Below are 14,977 nucleotides of genomic sequence, written 5' to 3'. Positions count from 1 at the left end.
GGTTTTATTGTTAATCTCTTCCAACTTGTAAGAATATGGGGCTATGCACCCCTGTAGTGCCATTTTGCCATTGTAGTTCAGTGTTTTGTCTGTAAACAACTTTACGTGACTATTGTTGATATAACTGCAGGTTTGTTAAGTCAGTTTGTAAAATTGAGGGTTGACAACAGGGATGCAAATGATTAGCTAGCTAAACAGTTAAATCCAGAACCTTCTGTGGTCGGCACAAGACATTCAATCAGTCTTTATTTCTATTATCAACTGTATTTCAGGAAACTTTTCTAAGAGAGCAAGCAAAGACTGCACTCTCCTTTGCAGGGATGCACGATATTACCGGTATGAGTTTGGTTTTGTTAGATATCAACATTTAAAAGCCAATTATCAACATTTCAGACCTGAAAATTTCTGCTGATGTGTTCAGCAGATGTGTTGTCTGTATTACTGAGTTTAAGTCAGCTAAATCCTCATTCCCTCAACTAGAACCCGACCCGATTATAATGTATCACAGGTTAATCAACATTGGCCAGTTTGTAACTGATATATTAACTCTTTTGCTATGTGGGGATTTTGTCGCTCTGCTCCTGTGTGTCCCTGTTGAACTCAGCCCGAGTGCCTGGCCCCTCCCCCTCACACAGGCCCCGTCCACACGGAGATGAATTCAGGAGTATACGCAAAAAATGGGTCCCAGAGTGCATGAATCCGTAAACAACTACCGTTTCGTCTCCATGTGGACGGCTATCCGCATCTTTCTTTAAATGAACGTCACACGCAGTGTAGCTCTCTGAAGATGCCTGCACTGGTCCGACCAAAACAAACATGGTGGACTACAGGTATTAGAAGTTAAAGGCTTCTTGATGTTGTGTGTGATGCTTATCTACTCTATCCACAACAGTGACTCCGGTCAGAGAGTAGAGACGTACACAGAGAACTGTTTAGGTCATTTATATAGGTCAGAAGGGGGATACAACCAATGAAGAACAGAGGATGGTTTCTGTAAAACAATAAACATATACAGAATATCAAAATGCTGTCCTTTTTTACAGTTTAAGGAGCTTATTAAGTCATTGAAAATATCTCTCTTAATGTTCAGTGCAATGCTGCAGCTACAAACTGCACAGGAGATGAAGCACAAAGATGCTTCATACAAATTGCTATGAATTAGCTTAGTTAGCATTTAAACACGCCCTCATCAACAACCCATAATAGAATGGAGCTAGCTGATTAGCATTAGCATATAACTAGCAAGATAGCGAGAGAAAAACAGCCTAGTAACACACACAGAGGCTACTATTACGAACAGGATGAAATATAACTCTCATTTTCACTCTCTTAGACACTTTCTCAGGTCATTAACACTTACTTTCTTCACGAACGCAACCTCTATTCAACAAATCGGGAGTTTCTGCAGGTAATACACACGTTGTCATCTGAGCTGGTCCTCATATCACCCTAGGACCCCAGCTGCTCAGCAATATGCCTGCAGGAGATTGAAAGGACCCCAGGCTGTTCAGTAGAATGCCTGACTAAAAATAAACAATAAAACTGCATTTTAGCATTACTAATGGGGAATTTAGAACAAAAGGATTGTGTTCGTGCTGCAGAAGCCACTGAGCTTGTTATGGCTTTTACAGCAAAATCTGATGCTACTTTACCACCACTGCGAAACGCACACACCAGATGTTCTTAAATCCAATGCGGAGAACAACCAGAAGGGCAACTAGAAAAAAAATTTATGTCAGTTTTCTGTGAGCTTCTTCTTCTCTTTTAGTGCATTTCTGTGGCGGCAAAACAGCGCCACGTACAGGCTTGGCATATGCACTACAGCGTTTTCAGTCATTTCCAGTGGTTTCGTGCAAACGCGGATATTTCCTGAAATGATCCCGTCTTTACGGAAAACTTTTTCAAAACAAAACGGCAATATATCTTTTTGTCTCCATGTGGACAGGGCCTCAGTACCCAGCCCCTGCTGTGACTGACTTGGCTCTCAGGACGTCTCATTGGAGCAAATCTGGCCCTGGATTCAATATGAGTTTGACACCCCTGCTCTATTTGGTTATAAATTATATTTCTGGACAAACTCAATCTCCTGCCTGGGAAAGAACTGACCTTTTTTTTTCCTTGTTTTTAATAAATTTCACTCTTTGTGTTAAAGCTCATGAATGCAAAGGCATTCAGCATCTCTGACTCCACATTTATAGATGTTCTGCCAAGGACAGTCTGCAAACCTTCTATGTGATAATGAGGTCAGCTTGAGGATAAATGAAGACTTGGAAGTTCTTTTCTTACATTTAGAAAGACGGGCCTGCTTTGAAATATGTACTCGGATTATTCAAAAAAAAAAAAAGCTGAAGATTTGAGTCATCCACAGTGCATCTTTTACTGTCAGAGAAGCAGCGAAGAAGAGCGCTGTAAACAATGCAAATTTGTCCTTTTCACACGTTGCTGTTGTGGGGTTGTACTTGAATGCTCCTGCACAGTGGTGCTACTTTCCTCTCACAGCTATATTACTTTATAACCTTGACAAAAAATAAAGGTGAGAAACATTTAGAGTGATGGATTACCCATCTCAAACAAATTTAAACTCTCTGCGAGTTGATTTTCTCTCACTGCATGGAAATTAATGGAAACTGCCTGCAAGGAAGGAAATTAATCTAAAAGTATATGTTATGGCTTGGAAATTGGACAGCAATAACTGTGTATGCAATTTGTAGTAAATGGCCTAAAACAGCAGTGCGGTTCCTTAAGCTCAGATAGATAGGTTGGGCAGAAGGTGCTACCGCTGAAAATCAGGAGGCTTTTGTTTGTGCTCTCAGGCTGAGAGTAATGTCTGGCTCTGCTGTGGAACAGACGGTTTTCTGGCAGGGATCTGGACAAGCAGACCACATATAATGGATGGACAGCACCGAAATTAGAGGCTAAATTGGTGGTCTGTTGTTGGAGAAGTGTGCTCTGCTCACAGTATGTACCAGTACATTTCACGGCAGAAAAACAGTCTCTGTTTCTTTTAGGTCCTGATTTAAAGATAGGGTTAAATCACTCAGCTTTAAAGAAACTTCACGAATGATGATGGAGAAACAGATGCCTGGAGTGACGCCAAATGCGAAGAGCTTCCCCTGCTGACTGGCTGCAGTATAAACCTCGCCTCCTCCATGTTTACAGACGGGACATAAGCCAAACTATTAAGTTAAATGCTTTGTTCCACAAAGTAAATGTTTTCATCCTTCCATCATGCTTGCTTAATTATAGTCCTGCACCAGGTCAGATACATATACATACATACATACTTGACTCGCATATGAATTTAAGTAACATCCCATTCTTAATCTATAGGGTTTAATGTGATGTTGGTCCACCCTTTGCAGCTATAACAGCTTCAACTCTTCTGGGAAGGCTTTCCACAAGGTTTAGGAGTGTGTTTATGGGAATTTTTGACCATTCTTCCAGAAGCGCATTTGTGAGGTCACACACTGATGTTGGATAAGAAGGCCTGGCTCTCAGTTTCCACTCTAATTCATCCCAAAGGTCTTCTATGGGGTTGAGGTCAGGACTCTGTGCAGGCCAGTCAAGTTCATCCACAGCAAACTCTCTCATCCATGTCTTTATGGACCTTGCTTTGTGCACTGGTGCACAGTCATGTTGGAAAGGAAGGAGCCATCCCCAAACTGTTCCCACAAAGTTGGGAGCATGGAATTGTCCAAAATCTCTTGGTTTGCTGAAGCATTCAGAGCTCCTTTCACTAGAACTAAGGGGCCAAGCCCAGCCCCTGAGAAACAAGCCCACAGCATAATCCCCCCTCCACCAAACTTTACTCTTGGCACAACACAGTCAGACAAGTACCGTTCTCCTGGCAACTGCCAAACCCAGACTCATCCATCAGATTGCATGGCCTACCATTTCTTTGCTGAGTTGCTGTCATTCCCAGTCACCTCCACTTTGTGATAATACCACTGACGGTTGACTGTGGAATATTTAGGAGCGGGGAAATTTCACCACTTGACTTGTTGCACAGGTGGGATCCTATCACAGGACCACGCTGGAATTCATTGAGCACTGAGAGCGAGCCATTCTTTCACAAATGTTTGTAGAAACAGTCTGCATGCCTAGGTGCTTGATTTTATACACCTGTGGACATGGAAGTGATTGGAACACCTGATTGTAAATATATGTATATATAGCAGCCTAGTGGCGAATACATTTAATATTGCTTGGCAACACCCTCTGCAGCTCACTGTCCTTCTCTGCTTCCCTGTTACTGACTGTTGTTCGGGAAACAGAAACTCAATCATCCATATTTTGGATCAAATAATTACATCTGATTTTATGGGGACAGCTCCGACCAGAGTCTGAGCTTTTCAGGAGGTTTAAAGTTTCATCTGCATACCCCTCACATTACCAGATAATCTCAGCCTAGTTTCAGCACAGCCCTCAGTCCTATACTGCGTTTCCATTGAGTTTATGTATAAATCAACAATACATCTTTGCTGTACTGTAACTATTTGAGAGGAGGAGTGTTTTAATGTCATTTAAATGATCAGATAAAAATGCCTTTCCTCATGACGCCATGTTTCCTCTTGTTGCAGACAAACTCAGTGTTTGTGCTGAGCATTAACGATGATTTCCCTCAGTTCCACTCGTTAGGACTCTGACATGATAAGCCGGTTTCCACCACTTACTCGTGGCATTGAGTGTAATTGCATTTCACAGACAGACTGTGTGTGCACAGAATGAGAACGCGGACGTCTCGCTGAATCAATTTGTCTGAAATCACTACATCACTGCACTTATTACCATCCTGTATGTGTCTTCATGCCTGTTTTAGATATTTTTACACTGAAATTCACTTTAGATAAGCATGGTGAAATGAATGGAGAAGCTGTGAAAGGCTTGATTTTAATACAGTAATAGTCTGAGGGACAAGGTAAACACAAGGAGAGTGGAGGTGAATAATAGTGAGAGGAAAACAAGTGCTACACAGTGACAGACAGAGAGGCAGATGGAGGGTGGATAAAAAGGTGCAATGCCAATTTTCTGACTTTCAAATTGGACCACACAGTCCAACATGATGAGGGACTTTGGAAACCTATTAAAACAAAGATGAGAAAAACAATTGGGCCCCAAAAATCAGCCAAGATTAGCTGCATTCTGTCTGAGTGGGCACATAAACGTCTTCTCTGACTCTGACGAGAATCTAAAGGTAGCAGAGTCGACCGGCGAAAACTGAGCTGGGATGAAAAATTCTCCTGTTATGAATTTGCATTTGGAAATCCTCCAGCTGGATTGTGTTTGGGGTTTCCATTTGGTATTAACCTTCAGATGACTTTAAATGTTGCTGTTTCTTCAGAATTTGATCAAAAGTATGCTTTGACTTTATCTCCTTTATAAATGATCAAAATAAGTCAACAGTAATCATTTGATCAATAATATATGTGTGGGAAATAAAAGAAGAGGGTAAAAAAAGGCCTTAAAAGTCAACCACAACCCCATAACCCACATTTGTCTAGCTTAAAATAAACAAAGAAGAAGAAAGATGATGCATATATAAATTTTAAAAAGTAGAAATGAGCAAATTATTTACTGATTGTTTATTTCTGCTTTTTAAAGTGATGAAATTTCATTTTAGGGATGTTAATAAGATGTTACTTAAAATTCTACTGAATCTCGTCATCAATTTCTCCAATAACTGATCAGTTTTTTAGTTTAAATTCCATCAAATGTTGTAAAAATCAATAATTTTGTTACCAAGATGATAAACTCCAGCGTCTCTTTTTACTTCTATCACTTAATTACAGGTGGGGAGTGAGTCTTTCTCCCACGTGAAGGAGTTCAAGTGTCTTGTCTTGTTCAAGAGTGAGGGTAGAATAGATCGTGAGACTGACAGGCAGATTGGTGCAGTATCGACAGTTATGCCAGGGTGTCTGGGCTCAGTCTTAGAGATAGGGTGAGGAACACGGACATCCGGAAGGATCTCGAAGTAGAGCCGCTGCTCCTTTACCTCGAAAAGAGCCAGTTGAGGTGGTTTGGGTATTTGATGAAACTTGGACAAAGATCTGGCATGCTGCTAACGTAAATGGTTTTGAACAAAATTGCTAAGTTGAAAAGATCCTCTGTTCCCAACCTAGGTTCAGGAACCTCACAGTGAGTGTGCCAAAGATCATAGCTAGGGCATGAGGCTTTGCTTGCCCCGAGATAATTGAATAAGATTTGCACATATCACCAAAAATTATGATTAAGACGGTTATTCAAATATGTTATACAAAAGTCTTCTGGTTAAAAAAAAAAAAAAAAAACACTTTTTGGAGCTGTTCAGCTGTTGAAAGCAGGGACTCCAGGTTTGGCAGGGTGCAGAGAAAAACCTACAACGATTTGGTGCCAGATTGAAGAATGTAGGGACTTTTTATAGACTATAACTAGACTTAAATGTTTTGGAGTTTTCGTTGACTATAACTCTAAAGAGTAGAAACGGCTAAAACGTGACTAAAACTACAAAGCATTTGATCTAAAGGCTAAGACTGAGGCTAAAATTAAGAACAGCTGTCAATATCAACACTGGAAATATAACTTAAACCAAACGAGACATTTTACTTAGTTTATGTGCAATTTAGGGAAAAATGCACGTCATTACCCAGCCCTTCAGGTTAAGTATCAGTGTTGTATTTACCCCATGTACATTGTTTGACCATTTTTCCAAGTTCTAGCTGTAGAACATCAATGAAACTGCAGGAAAATCAACATTTCTAATACTTCTATATGGAGGCCTATGAGAAAGATGTCCACATGCTTTGTAAAGCTGGAAGAAATGGAATTGGCATGTGACTTTGAGGACATAGGAATAGGTGAATTCCATTCTTTATCTGCACAGGGGACTTGGAACAGCTTCCCAAACCAAGTCCCTGTGGACTAAGCCCCATTTGCATGCATGCATACATTTTATCTCTCCAAATGTATTTATGTGATTTACAATGAGAACATATAATCTGCCTTTAAATAACAGGTTTGTATAAACACTTGGCATAATTAAACAGACTTCTGAGGCATTTATTGGTTCAAAAAGATCCAAATCTTTGCTCTGAAGCGGTGCTTGTGTTTTGAGCTCCTGCTGTAGAAGCTTTACGATCTGCCTATTGGACCATTTCCTCCTTGCCTTTTTGCCATCAGGCCATCTTTGATTAATCTGTGCCATTTGATTCCTGGCAGAGGAAGTTGGGGAAACTGCCGGCTAGAATTCTGGGTAATGATGTACAACTCGGTCTAACAGACTTCTTAGCTTTCTCTCTCTGGTCTCTGTGCGGCGTCGGAGGGAGGGCTTTGTTCATGGCCGTGCACGGGGAATTCAATTAGCCTTTTTTTTTTCTATCTCACTCTCAGTCTTGTCCATCTTGAAAGTAAGCAGCTTCTGTTACAGGCGTGACATCAGACAGATGCCCGGCCTCGCTGCTGCTGTTCCACTCCCTGTCGTGTAGCAGAGGTGCTGAAGGCGGTTCTCCCGTTAGAGTGGCTTTCTAATGAGATCATTAAAGCTAGCCAGACAGAAAATGAAAAAGCACCTGTTGTAAGGGGAAATGTTGTGTATTCCCTAAACATTAGAGGAATATTACCTCACAGTGCAATGGTAGATTGTCTACTCTGCTAAATTACCCTTTATGCATCCCCTCCTTGTGCCGCTGATATATTATTAATTATGATATGGGTGTCAGGGATTCATTTGAATTAATTGGAAGCCTCTTCAATGCCTCACGGTTTGCCATTTTCTCCACACATTAGATGTAACACTGAAGGGCACAATCACGCGGTGCATATTTGAAGCAAGCTCTTGAGAATTTAATTTTCTTCATAAATTACAGCACAGAAAGATTCATCCACCTTCCAAGCAGGCTGCTCATTAAGAGAGAGAAACATAATCCCAAAACAACAACAGTGAGAGGCATGTTTGATGGGTGAACGCTGACAAACATTTAGCATGTGATGGGCAGCAGTTACTCCTGTTTGCAACAGGCCGGGGTAATGAAACGAAGCGAGGGGAGGGAGCAGGGAGTCAGGATGAGGTAAAATGCCTCCTCAGAGAAGTCAGATCAGTTTGTTTTTAGATTTATTAGAACTCCCTCCTGCCGTAGGAGAGTGTAAGTGTGCATCATGTCTACACTGAGTCAGCAGAAATTCAAGGACTGCTTTATTCTTTATACCAGTGGCTCTCAACGTTGGGGTTGGGACCCCATTGGGGGTCGGGAGACGCTGAGCGGGGGTCTCCAGATGTCTTAAAAAACTAGGAATGTTTTTAAGTTTACACCATTGCCACTTCACACCAATTTTGCCAGATTTCAACCTGTTGTCATAACTTTTTCCCACCAAGTTTGCCAACTTCAACAAATTTTTGCCACTTAAAACCCATTTTTTGTCAGTTTTAGACCCCTTCCATCACTTTTTTTCTGCCTGTTTTTGCCACTTCTGCACCAAATCTTGCAACTCTCTGCCAATCCTTGGCTCTGTTGACCCATTATTGCCACTATTAACCCCTCTTTACCACTTTTTACACCACATTTCACAAATTGATGTGCCAATGTTTGCCAGTTTAAGCCATTTCTGCCTATTTCTGCCCCAGCTAACCCTTTTTGCCAGTTTATATCATTTTATCATCCCATTTCAACAATTGTTTTAATCCCCTTTACCACTTAATATGCCTGTTTTTGCCACTTTAACCAATTTTTGGTTATTTTTTGCCACTTTTATCCAGTTTTTGCCACTTCTAACCCATTTCTGCTACTTTTAAACTCCGACTTCACCACCTTTAACAGAGTTTTGCCATTATTAACCCATTAAAATATTTTAATTCTGTTTTAAACAAAAAGATTAACATGTTTAAGAGGGCTACTTACTGCACAGTTGAATAACAAAGATATGTGTTTCTTTGATAAGAGTGGTTATGATTCAGGTTAAATATAAAATACCACAATTTAACTTTACAATGGACCATGATTTTGCTGGCTCCCAGTTTGGCTGGGACATTTTTCCCCCCTAATGGGCAGCCTTGTCTCCACATGACTATTCTTGAATGTGCATGGCTGTGTTCAACCACCTTCAGGTACAGTGGGGTCTCCAATCTCTGACAACTTTATTTTGGGGGTTGTGAGCTGAAAAGGTTGAGAACCACTGCTCTATACATCAGATGTTCCCATGTACGTTTCAAATTATAATTGCTGGATCCTTTCTTTAACAGAGAAAGTTTGATTTAGTTTATTGCCATAAAATATAGTGTATATAAAGCACTCTTAATAACTTAACTCCAGAATGGAGCGATACCAACAAGGCTGTTCATAAGGGGGGATAAAGGGAGAGCTTGGGTGGAGGACAGAAAAATCCTTGTCCATTGTGAAGTTAAGCTGTGATAACTTTATTTATTTATTTTTTAAACTAGCCAACCAAACCCCCTCCCAGAATTAACAGAATAATAATTTTTTGGTAATGTTAACACTGTGGATGGGCACAGTGAACAAAACCATCTGGAAAGTAATATCAGACTTTGTAGCTAAGCCATAATGTGCACAATCACAGGATGCCAGAAAATAAAGAACAAGAAACTGAGACACATCTAGGGGGAAAATGATTAAATGACTGCAAAAAGTCAAATATTGTAGAACTTGGCAGGAGAAAATGGTGCAAATAGGAAAAATAGTGCTACCAAATTGGTTAAAAGAGACAAATATGGAAGAAAATGGCTTAAAATGGGCAAAAATGGGTTAAAGAAGCAAACAAGTTATAAAAAGGCAAAATCTGGCTTGAAACTTGGTGAAATTGGGCTGAAAAGTTGCAAATATTGGATTCAAAGTGGTTATTTTGGGCATAAATAGTAGTGAAAGGAGTCAAAAAGTAAAAATGGGTGAAATGTGGCAAAAATTGGTTCACACGGGGAAAAAAGGGGTTAATGAGGAAAAAATGCAAGAAAAGTGGCCAAAAAGTGGAAAAATTGAGAGGTAATGCGCTGAAAATGGGTCAAACTGACAAAAATGGGTTGACACTGGCACAAAATGGGTTTAAAGAGGCCAAAATGATTGAAAATTGGCAAAAAGGAATAAAAGAGGCAAAAAGGGCAGGTAGAAATTGATTTTTTTTAAAAAGTGGCTAATAAGTGTCAAAATCGGGTTTAAAGTAGTTTTTAGGGCATGGTGGTGAAAACGGTCTGAAATTGTTGAAAATTTGTTGAATATGGAAAGATCTGGTCTATAGGAACAAAATGGGTTAAAATAGGCAAAAAATACAACAACAAACAGAAAAACAGTGGATAAACTGAGAGGAAAAGTGGTGAAAATGGGTCGGTAAGTGGCACAGAATGGGTTGAAAGAGGTCAACATGCATGAAAATAGATTAGAATAGGCAGAAAAGGGTTAAAGGAGCTAATACTTCAGAAAGAGACAACAACAGGCTGGAAAAAGTTGTTGAAAATAGACTGCAACATTTCAAAATTGGGTTTAGAGTAGTTTTTGTTGAGCGTAGAGGTGGTGAAAATGTTCTGAAAGTGTTGACAATTAGTTAAATATGGAAAGATCTTGTCTATAGCAACAAAAATGGGTTTAAATAGGCAAAAAAGACCAAAATTGGTAAAAAAAAAAAAAAAAAAAAAAAAAACGCAATAAAAATGCGTCAGTAATTGGCAAAAATGGACTTATATTTTTAATGAAATGGTAAAATGTCTTAATATCTGATATGTTCTTTTTGTTTTATCGTGAATAAAATATGGGTTTGAGATTTGAAAAAAAAAAAGAATTGGCAAAAATGGGTTTAAAGAGGCCAAAATGATTGAAAATTGGCAAAAAGGGATAAAAGAGGCAAGAAAGGCAGGAAAAAAATTGTTTAAAAAGTACTAAAAAGTGTCAAAATTGGGTTTAATGTAGCTTTTTTGGGCATAAAGGTGGTGAAAACGGTCTGAAATTGTTGAAAAATTGTTAAATATGGAAAGATTTGGTCTATGGCAACAAAATGGGTTAAATTAGGCAAAAAAAAGACAAAAATTGGTGAAAAAAGTGGAAAAATTGAGAGGAAATGTGGTGAAAATGGGTCAGTAATGGCTAAATGGGTTTAAAGTGGCCAACATTATTGAAACTGGGCAAAAAGGGATAAAAGAAGCAAAAAGGGCAGGTAGAAATTAGTGAAAAGGGGCTAATAAATATCAAAATTGGGTTTTTAGTAGTTTTGGGGGCATAAAGGTGGTGAAAATGGTTAAAAAGTATTGAAAATCAGTTGTATGTGTCAAAATTTGGTCAAAAGTGGCACAAAATTGGGTACAACCAGGCAGAAATGGAAGAAAAGTGATCTACGAGATTGACAGGAAAAGGTAGTGAGAAGAGTTTAAGATAATGGACGAATAAATGTTTTCATTATTGGAACCCAATAAAAGTTTGACCCATTTTTCTGCTCCACACTAAGGTAGCTCTTAGAAACAAAACCAGCACCATCACTACTGATCCAACACATGCTGGTACCATCGATAAATCACAGCTGGGGCAGGTCCACGGCACTTACTGAGCTTTAAAGGCGTCGGAACATCTCACAAAAGATCCAGAGAAATTGGAGGAACCTGAGCTACATTTCAAGTATTTTTGTAAAGGGTCTGAATACTTTCACAGTTTTTTGATTCTTTCTGATCGACTGTTCTGACTACAGTCCTCGAAGCACTTAGAAGGACAGTTGCAGGTCTGAATCCTGATTCTGGCAGTTTGGTTAAGTCTTCCCTCATTCTCTCCCCACATTTCCTGTCTCTCTTCAGTTTTCCTACCAGGTGAAAGAAAAACAGCCCAGAAATAATCTTTAAAAGACCATTAATCTCTTCATCATCAGGCTCACACATTAAAGGCCATCAAATCTACCTGCTGACGGTTTTATGAGATAAATCACAGCCGCCATTTTGCGTCTGTTCTACGGAGGAGTTGCTGGGAGCAGATGGGAGTGAACTTTAAGCCCAGCGAGGGGCCGAGCGGCTCCGTCCAGCTGACAGTGGGGATGGCCTGCCTGATGTTTGATTAAGAGGCACGCTGACCTTTCCGAGGCTCCAGGGGGCGCTGAGACGAGCGCTCACCTGACAGCCTGTGAGTCAGAGCCGCATCATTACGGCCCAAATCTATCAATCTACACGGGAGATTTTTCTCACTAGAAACATTAAATGTCATGGGTTTGTGGAGGAGAAGTCCGCGCTGAGAAAGATGTCTTTGATAGGGGGAGTGTCGCAGGGTAAATGTGGATTAAAAATCTAGGAAAAGACAAATCGAGAACTACTGCTTTTCCTCTTTTTGCTCTTAAACATAGATGATCTGATAACCAGGAGCACAAATTGCTCTCATACCATCTCTGATAAACACACAGAGATCTGTGGAGCAGAGCGCTGATGCCTTTACCTCCGATTATAACTGATGGCCAGGAAGAAGCCGAGGCGAGTCAATACGCGGTGATGAATTGGACCTGTAAAGTGGCATTGGGTGTGCGCCTCTACTGTTCATGACAAATTGGCCGTGTCAGACTGCAGGTATTTCCCTTACAATCAATACAGACTGACAAAAACACTGCTGAGGCCAGCTCCGGTTTATAATCACAGAGACGAGACGGACAGGGACAACAAGCTAACGCCACAGATGGATTTATTTTAACAACAGAGGACAATCAAAGCTGGGCAGAGATTACTCAAAGCAGAATCAAAATGTAGATTTTTTCCTTTAGTTGTGCAGCATCATAGGTTGGTGTCTACTGCCGATTCTTTTTTTTTTTTTTTTTCAACTTTTTAATATTTTACTACTCTCAGGACTCAAAGGTAGCTTAAGGATCAAGAAAGTTTTTTTTTGCACTTTGAATGCTGGGTATAGTTGCAAACGGCTCTAAACATGTCCTATTTGGTAGCATTTCTCCATGCAGAAATCACTACTTGCCCCCCAACTGGTGTTCCTGTGTGGCCTTACCTGCAGAAAACTTATTTTCATATCAGAGATTTAGAGTAAAAAAGTGCAGCAGCCATGTCTGGAGTGTAGTTCCGGCTTTGCATTTAGCTTTAAAACATCTCCGTCTCGTAATCTTCAATGATTATTTCATGCCAAAATGTTGAATTTAAAGAGACAGTACACCATGTGGTAGGTGTCAGAAAAAGTGCTAAACTGCACTCTGCAGAAACAACCCTTTTTTTTTTTTTTTTTTTACTTTTTACATTAACAGCAAGTGAAACAGCCACTAACCAAAAACTCCTTAAAGGAGCTTTTTATGGGAACATAAAAGCCTAACCACTTTGCAGGTCACATTGAAAAGGAAAAAAGCTCTTTCCTGCATAGTTTGAGTAAAAAAAGAGTTCCCTGGTCACCCGTAAAACTCGATTTACTTAAAATACTGCCAAAAGATTTTATTGAGTATAAAGCTGCCATTTAAACCTAGTCAGATTTACAGTGCCTGGGTTATAGGATAGAATCCATCCTAGTCTATAACCCAGCCACTGTAAATCTCCCCCCTTGTTCTTTTGGATGCGTTTTAACAGGGCGTGCATGAATGAATCTGTGTTAAAAAAGCAGCACTGAACCATACGCTCATACTCTACTGTACTATAGTGGGTGGATACCTGCCAGTGAGCATCTGCCCGATCAGTGGGGACCAAGCAAATGAGCCCAGGATGCTTCTGTAATCTGTTAATTCAGCTTCACTGAGTGGCTGTGAGAGACTCTGTGTGTGGTGGAAGTGTGTAATAATATACAGTAGAGACAGGAGACGGCTGTAGCCGAGCACTGAGCTAATACGTCAGCTGTAGCAACAGTTTGACGCACATTGAGAAAAACAACAGTAACAGAAGGAGATAGAGGGGCACCGTCCATAATAATATACAGTGAGTAATTCTCAAAGGGTTAAAGTGAGCCAGCTAAGCACCAAGCTTTTACTTTTTTATTTGCTTTCATGAATTACTTTTGATTTATAAGGTGTCACGGCACATCAAATCTGAGTTAAATACTGAAGGCGTGAAGCCAGTGAGATTTGGGGGATATGGCGTCTTCAGCTCATCCCTTTTGTTCTAAAACCTTCAAAGTAAAAGCTCTCCCTAGATGAAAAAAGCATACCATAGCTTTCTTTTTTCTCATCCAGTCAAGATGAAAGAGTTGTTAGTTGTTTCCCAGCTCTGTGATGTAAAAATATTTGACTCGTGACAGTTTCCCGCGCCGTCTTAAACCAAACATCCGCGGCCTCCGAGGTGGCTCTTTAAAAATCCGACCTGTCGAGGGTTTATCTCGACGCATGGAGCTCATTTATCTTTTGACACATGCTCCCCTGCAGGAGCCAACCTCCTCAAAGAGGTTTTTCAGAAAATGAGTCCACTTCAGTTTGAAGCCGTTTAATATGAAGACGAGTCCTTCATCTACAAAGCATTGGCCAGGAGGAGCGATACATTACAGCGAGGCCTAATCAGGTTTTCTGCGGCTCATTGGTCCTCCGCGGGCTGAAGCACACTCCAGCTCCACTATTTTCCGAAGGCAAATTGGTCGTGGGGATGATGTCCCCCTAATGATTGTTTCTAATGTAAAGCTAATGTACTGGTGATCAAAGCTCGCCTCTGGTATTTTAAAGCTCTGTCTGTGTTTGTGAGGAAGAGAGAAGATAATTGCCTTCAGAAAGTTTACCAGAAGTAATAAAGAGGAAAAGTTAAAAAGGCATGGACGGGTGGAATATTAGCTGTGCTGGAGACAATGAAAATATATCAGGGGAAAGTAGACACCAATGTTTCACATATTCTTTAACCAGTTAGCACTACTAAACTGGTGGCTAAAGATAGATGGACAAAAAAATGAACAAAATCTGGTGTGTAAGACACATTTTTGATACATATTTTCCATTGAAAAAGACTAAAACACAAGCCCAGATCCAAAAATGTTGGGGTGCTTTGTAAAACTTTAAATGATGTCCCTGTCCCTAATCAATAAAGTAGGGACAAGGCCATGTTTACCACGTTGTAGCATCCTCTCTTCTGTAA

The sequence above is a fragment of the Cheilinus undulatus genome, linkage group 19, assembly GCF_018320785.1.
Source record: "Cheilinus undulatus linkage group 19, ASM1832078v1, whole genome shotgun sequence".
Taxonomy (NCBI): domain Eukaryota; kingdom Metazoa; phylum Chordata; class Actinopteri; order Labriformes; family Labridae; genus Cheilinus; species Cheilinus undulatus.
This window is presented reverse-complemented; position numbering follows the sequence as displayed.